The following is a 6,000-nucleotide window of genomic DNA, read 5'->3' as shown; positions in this document are numbered from 1 at the left end:
GTCTTTGAGTCTGGTGAGCAGGATGTTATGGTTCACTGTATCGAAAGCTGCGCTCAGGTCGAGTAGGATGAGGATGTTAAGGGAACCAGTCAGCAGAGGTGAGGAGGTCATTGAGGACTTTGAGGAGAGCAGTTTCTGTGCTATGGAGGGGGCGAAAGCCAGATTGGAGGGGTTCAAGTAGGTTATACGCAAGGAGGTGGGAATGAAGTTGCGACGCAACGATACGCTCCAGGGTTTTTGAAAGAAAGGGGAGGTTTGAGATTGGGCGGTAGTTAATGAGAGAGGAGGGATCAAGACCAGGTTTCTTTAAGATTGTTGTAACAGCAGCAGTTTTGAAAGCGGAGGGGACAATTCCTTGGGACAATGAGGAGTTGAAGAGATTACTGAGGTAGGGGCAGAGAACGGGGAGGCAGGACTTCAGCAGGGGAGTGGGGAGAGGGTCGAGGGAGCAGGTAGTAGGTTTGGAAGAGCTGGTGAGTTTGGAGATTTCAATAGGGGTGACCAGGTCAAACTGGGAGAGGAAGCAGTGTGGAGGAGGGGTAAGGAGGTCAGTGGAGATGTTGAAAGGAGGGGCCTTGTTAGGTGGTGGAGTAGATGCTGGGGAGTCGGGTACAGGGGATAAAGATTGATAGATGGTGCTGATTTTATCAGCGAAAAAGTGGAGGAATGAGTTGCAGAGATCCGGAGTAGAGGTAGGGAGAGTGTTGGCTCGAGGCTTGAGGAGGTTGCCCACTGTGGAGAAGAGGGTTCTGTGGTTTAGGCAGGGATCGGTGAATATGGAGGAGAGGTAGGCAAATTTTGCAGCAATGAGGGCATCTTTGTACGAAAATGTAACTACCTGATCTATAATTATTTGGTTTATCTCATCACTTTCTCGGTAGACCATGAATTATAATCTAATGGTGCAATAATGATAAAACGAACCAAATGGGAAGGTAATAGCTTATCTTTTACAAACAAACAAAAGACAATGTTACCATTGCTCTCCCACTCAGCATCTATATTATCTAAGAGAAGTCAAAGGTTAATGATTAAATTACAAGTCAAGGAATACAAGTCTTGTTCGATTTCCACCCACAGAACATAGATAAAATTCACCAAATCTGCACAAATATGGAACTGAACAGTAGTTGGCAGCTAATAATAGGGCTATGGTGGAAATTTTAAATTTGCAGAATTTGGAACCTGAGTTTGTGCTGCATTTGAAAACAAAACCTAAAATCTATGTTGGGAATAATTTGCTCATATCCTGCTGGGTAGTATTGTATCAATCACTACAAAGATATTCTAGACATGAACTGTCGCTGAATTTATTCAAAATGAACACGATGAATTGCAGCAAATCTTGTCCAATTTACCGATGAACAGTAATAAAACTCTTACAAACTGCCGTTTACTATCAGCTTCTTCCCTATGGGTGTCAGGGGTTATGGGGAGAAGGCAGATGGGGTTGAGGGGGAGAGTTGGATCAGCCATGATTGAATGGTGGAAAAGACTTAATGGGCCGAATGGCCTAATTCTACTGCTATCACTTATGTCTTGATGAATCCGGAGCACCCGGAGAAAAACCCCCCACTCGATCACGGAGAACATGCAAACCACAAACAGACAGCACCTGTAGTCAGCATCGAACCTGGGTTTCTGGCACTTAGGGCAGCAACTCGACCACTGCACCACTGTGTTACCCATTCATTCCAACCTATGGGTGTCAGGGGTTATGGGGAGAAGGCAGAAGAATGGGGTTGAGGGGGAGAGTTAGATCAGCCATGATTGAATGGTGGCATAGACATGATGGGCTGAATAACCAAAGTCTGCTCCTATCATTTATGAGCTTTCTCACTGCCATCAAAAACTAATTACCACTTCACAAATTCTTCCCAAAGGTGCTGCCACATAATTTTATTCTTAATATTTTTGTTTAGTTTAGTTTAGGGATACAGCACGGCAACAGGCCCGTCAGCCCACCGAGTACACACCAACCTGCGATCCCCACGCATTTACACTATCTGACACACACTAGGGACAATTTTACACATGCACCAAGCCAATTAACCTACAGATCTGTACGTCTTTGAAGTGTGGGAGGAAACCGAAGATCTCAGAGAAAACCCACGCGGTCACGGGGAGAACGTACAAACTCCGTACAAGCAGCACCCGTAGTCGGGATTGAACCAGGGCCTAGTGTCACCGTGAACCTGTACCACCGTGTCCGTTTGATGGATCATAACCATGTAAACTGTTTCCTACCTGAGCTTCATGCGAACAAGATGCATATGACATAAAATAAATGAAACTGATTCACTATTTATTTATTTGGAACCCTGATTGTCCATCATCAGCCTCACTGGGTGATATTTCCTGCAGTAACTTTAATATCATCTGATTCAATGTCAAATTTATTATACCACTGCGATGTCTAAAGGAGTGAGAAATAGTGAAAAAGTGATGGAAAAGGTGAATTGTGCTGGTATATTAATAGGAATAACAGGCAAACAAATTGCATATCTGCCAATTTGCAGCATTAAAGTCCCAGACGTACAGTGTTTCATTGTATCACCAACACCTGTCTTTTGGCACACACGCACATAACATAAACACTGAAAATAAATGTGTAGGAAGGAGCTGCAGATGCTGGTTTACACCGAAGAAGGAATGGGTGATGTTTTGGGTCAAGACGCTTCATCAATCTGAAGAAACGTCACCCATTCCTTCTCTCCAGAGATGCTGCCTGTCCCGCTGAGTTACTCCAGTGGCTGTCTTTGCTGAAAAGAAATGTCCGGTGCCTTGATACCTCAAATCCTTGGCTTCACATTAAACAAAATCTGATCCATTTTTCCAAACGCATCTAACAGTATTGAATATCATGATAACGAATGGAGATGAACAACATTTCAATGTTGGGCTGACTGGGATCGATATCCTTACTAAGTCCCGCTTTGTTATATTTGAGTATCAATTATATTGCTTGACACATCTTCTTTTTGAATTGGTAGACCACAGCCTTCTCCCCATCTTACAATGTGGTGTTAAGTATCGGATGTTGTCATGAACTGCACCGCATAATGATCCCTGGCATTGTCTACAATGTTATCTTGCAGAAGAATTTCATTAGATTCAGATTCAGTTATCTTGCAGAAGAATTTTAGCATCTCCCTTGTATTTATATTTATTGAATGGAGAAAACCCACGAGGGTCATGTGGGGAATCTACAAACTCCGTACAGACAGTACCCGAAGTCTTGATCGAACCTGGGTCCCTGATGCTGTAAGGCAGCAACTCTACCACTGTGCCACTCTACTGTGTGATTTTATTTTGACTTATTTTTGCCTATGATGCTGTTGCAAGCAAGATTCTCATTGTACCGGCCCCACACCGTACTTGCGCATATAATAACAAACTAAAATTGGGTTGACTTCTGAGGGATGGGGCCTGGAATTGGATATTGTGATATTCAAGGCACTTCAGTGACGTCTCAGGCTGAGTACAGAATGAGGCCCTCTTCTCACTACTACTGTTGGGCAGAAGGTACAGAAGCCCGGTGTAGAACCATCAGGTTCAGGAACAGCTGCTTTCCTACAATACAATACAATACAATACAATACAATACAATACAATACAATACAATATAATTTATTTGTTGTCATTTGAACCCAGAGGTTCAAACGAAATTTGGTTTCTGCAGTCATACACACCAGAAGAAGAACCAAAGCACAACACAATTTACACAAACATCCATCACAGTGAATCTCCTCCGCACCGTGATGGAAGGCAAAGTCTTATCTCTCCCCTGCACTCATCGTTCTCCTCCCGATATCAGAGTCAAAGCCCCCGGGCGGGCGATGGTAAATGTCCCGCGGCAATTATAAAGCCGCGCCGGGTGATGTAAGGCCGCGCTCTGGGTCTTGGTGTTGGAGCCCCCGACGTGCGCTAACAAGTCCCGCGGCCATTTAAAGCCGCACGGGGCGATGTAAGGCCCCGCTCCAGGTCATCCTCAACCCCGCAACTTGGGCGGGAGAAGTCGCCTTTGCGGAAGCCCCGAAAAGCGGTCTCCCACCAGGGACCCGCGGGCTCACAGCGGTGCAGTGGCACAGCTGGTAGAACCCCTGCCTCAGTGCCAGAGTCCCAGGTTCGATCCTGATCTCAGCTGCTGCCTGTGTGGAGTTTGCTTGTTCTCCCTGTGACGGTGTGGGTTTCCACCGGTTCCCTCGTTTTCCCCAACATTCCAAAGACATGCGGAATTAATTGTAGATTAATTGGCTCATGAATTGCCCCTAGCATGTAGGAAGTGGATGGGGAAAGTGAGATAACAGAGAACTAGTGTAGTGATTGTTGTTACCTCAGTGAGCTGATGAGCCTGTTTCCATGCTGTTTCTCTAAATGATCAGATTTTTGAACTGACCTGCGCAATCCTAATGCCCCTGTCCCACTTTCACGACCTCATTGGCAACCTCTGCGAGTTTGCCCTTGACTCATACTCGCAGCATGCTCGCCACGAGATCGTAGGTCACTCTTCCTCATGTTCGTGAGTGGTCTCCGCACACTCGTGGCCTCAAGTAGGTTGCGGCGTTTTTTCCAGCCCGATAAAAAATGTCCACGAGTAAAAAAAAAGGTCGGCATGGAAAAAATGGATACTTTTTACTCGTAGGTAGGTCGTAGTAGGTCGTGATGGTAGTCGTAGATAGTCATAGGTCGGTAACTGGCCCAAGAAAAAAATGCAAACATGACATCATTTTATCATGTGATAATTTTCCACTCACAGCTAGTCGTAGTTGGTCTTAGGTGTGGAAGACTGAGGTCAAGGGGGGGTCGTAGGAGGTCGTAGACATAGTCGTAGGAGGCAGGTCTTTTATTTCGGCGAGTCAACACGACCGTGACATTTTTTTCAATTCGGCTAGGGTCTTCTAAACTCGTGGATTAGGTTGTCCAAGTGGGACAGGCCCTTAATCCTACAAATGGAAAACCATATACCACATCTTGCCTGGGTTTCAACAACTAAGTTACAGAGAAAGGTTGAATAAGTTAGCGCTTTATTCTCTGGAGCGCAGAAGGTTAAGGGGGGACTTGATAGAGGTCTTTAAAATGATGAGAGGGATAGACCGAGTTGATGTGGACAAGCTTTTCCCTTTGAGAATAGGGAAGATTCAAACAAGAGGACATGACTTCAGAATTAAGGGACAGAAGTTTAGGGGTAACATGAGGGGGAACTTCTTTACTCAGAGAGTGGTAGCAGTGTGGAATGAGCTTCCAGTGGAAGTGGTGGCGGAAGGTTCGTTGGTATCATTTAAAAATAAATTGGATAGGCATATGTATGAGAAGAGAATGGAGGGTTATGGTATGAGTGCAGGCAGGTGGGACTAAGGGAAAAAAGTTGTTCGGCACGGACTTGTAGGGCCGAGATGGCCTGTTTCCGTGCTGTAATTGTTATATGGTTATATGGTTATATCTTTGTGAACCTTGGGGTTATTTTCTCCAAGTGGTTTGCACTATTGTCTTACTTTTTATGCACTTTTCTTTTTACTGCCTTGCAAAATAAATGCATCATTTATGTTTCTGTGTGTTATCTGAATCTGTGTTTACGCTGCAAACGAGATGTTCATTGTATCCGTAACTCATTGTACTTGTGCATACGACAATAAGCTCAAAAAACAATAGATAGTAATGGAGTAATTTGGCGGATGAGGCAGTGTCTCTGGAGTAGACAAAATGTGTAGGAAAGAACTGCAGATGCTGGTTTAAATCGAAGGTAGACACAAAATGTTACTCAGCAGGACAGGCAGCATCTCGGGAGAGAAGGAATGGGTAATCTCTGGAGAATATGGATAGGTGATGTTTCGGATCGGGACCCTTCTGACTGGTTGTGGTTGGGGGGGGGGGGGGGGGGGGGGGAAGAGTTGGAAGAGAGGGAGGGGAGAATAAAACCTGACAAGGCAAATGCTGAGTAGATATAGGTGAAGGAGTGGGGGCTTGATAGGCAAATGGTTCAACAAAGGCCAGAGAAGG

The sequence above is a fragment of the Leucoraja erinacea genome, chromosome 8 (genome assembly GCF_028641065.1).
Source record: "Leucoraja erinacea ecotype New England chromosome 8, Leri_hhj_1, whole genome shotgun sequence".
NCBI lineage: Eukaryota > Metazoa > Chordata > Chondrichthyes > Rajiformes > Rajidae > Leucoraja > Leucoraja erinaceus.
The sequence above is the reverse complement of the archived record's forward strand: the minus strand, read 5'-3'. Positions refer to the sequence as shown.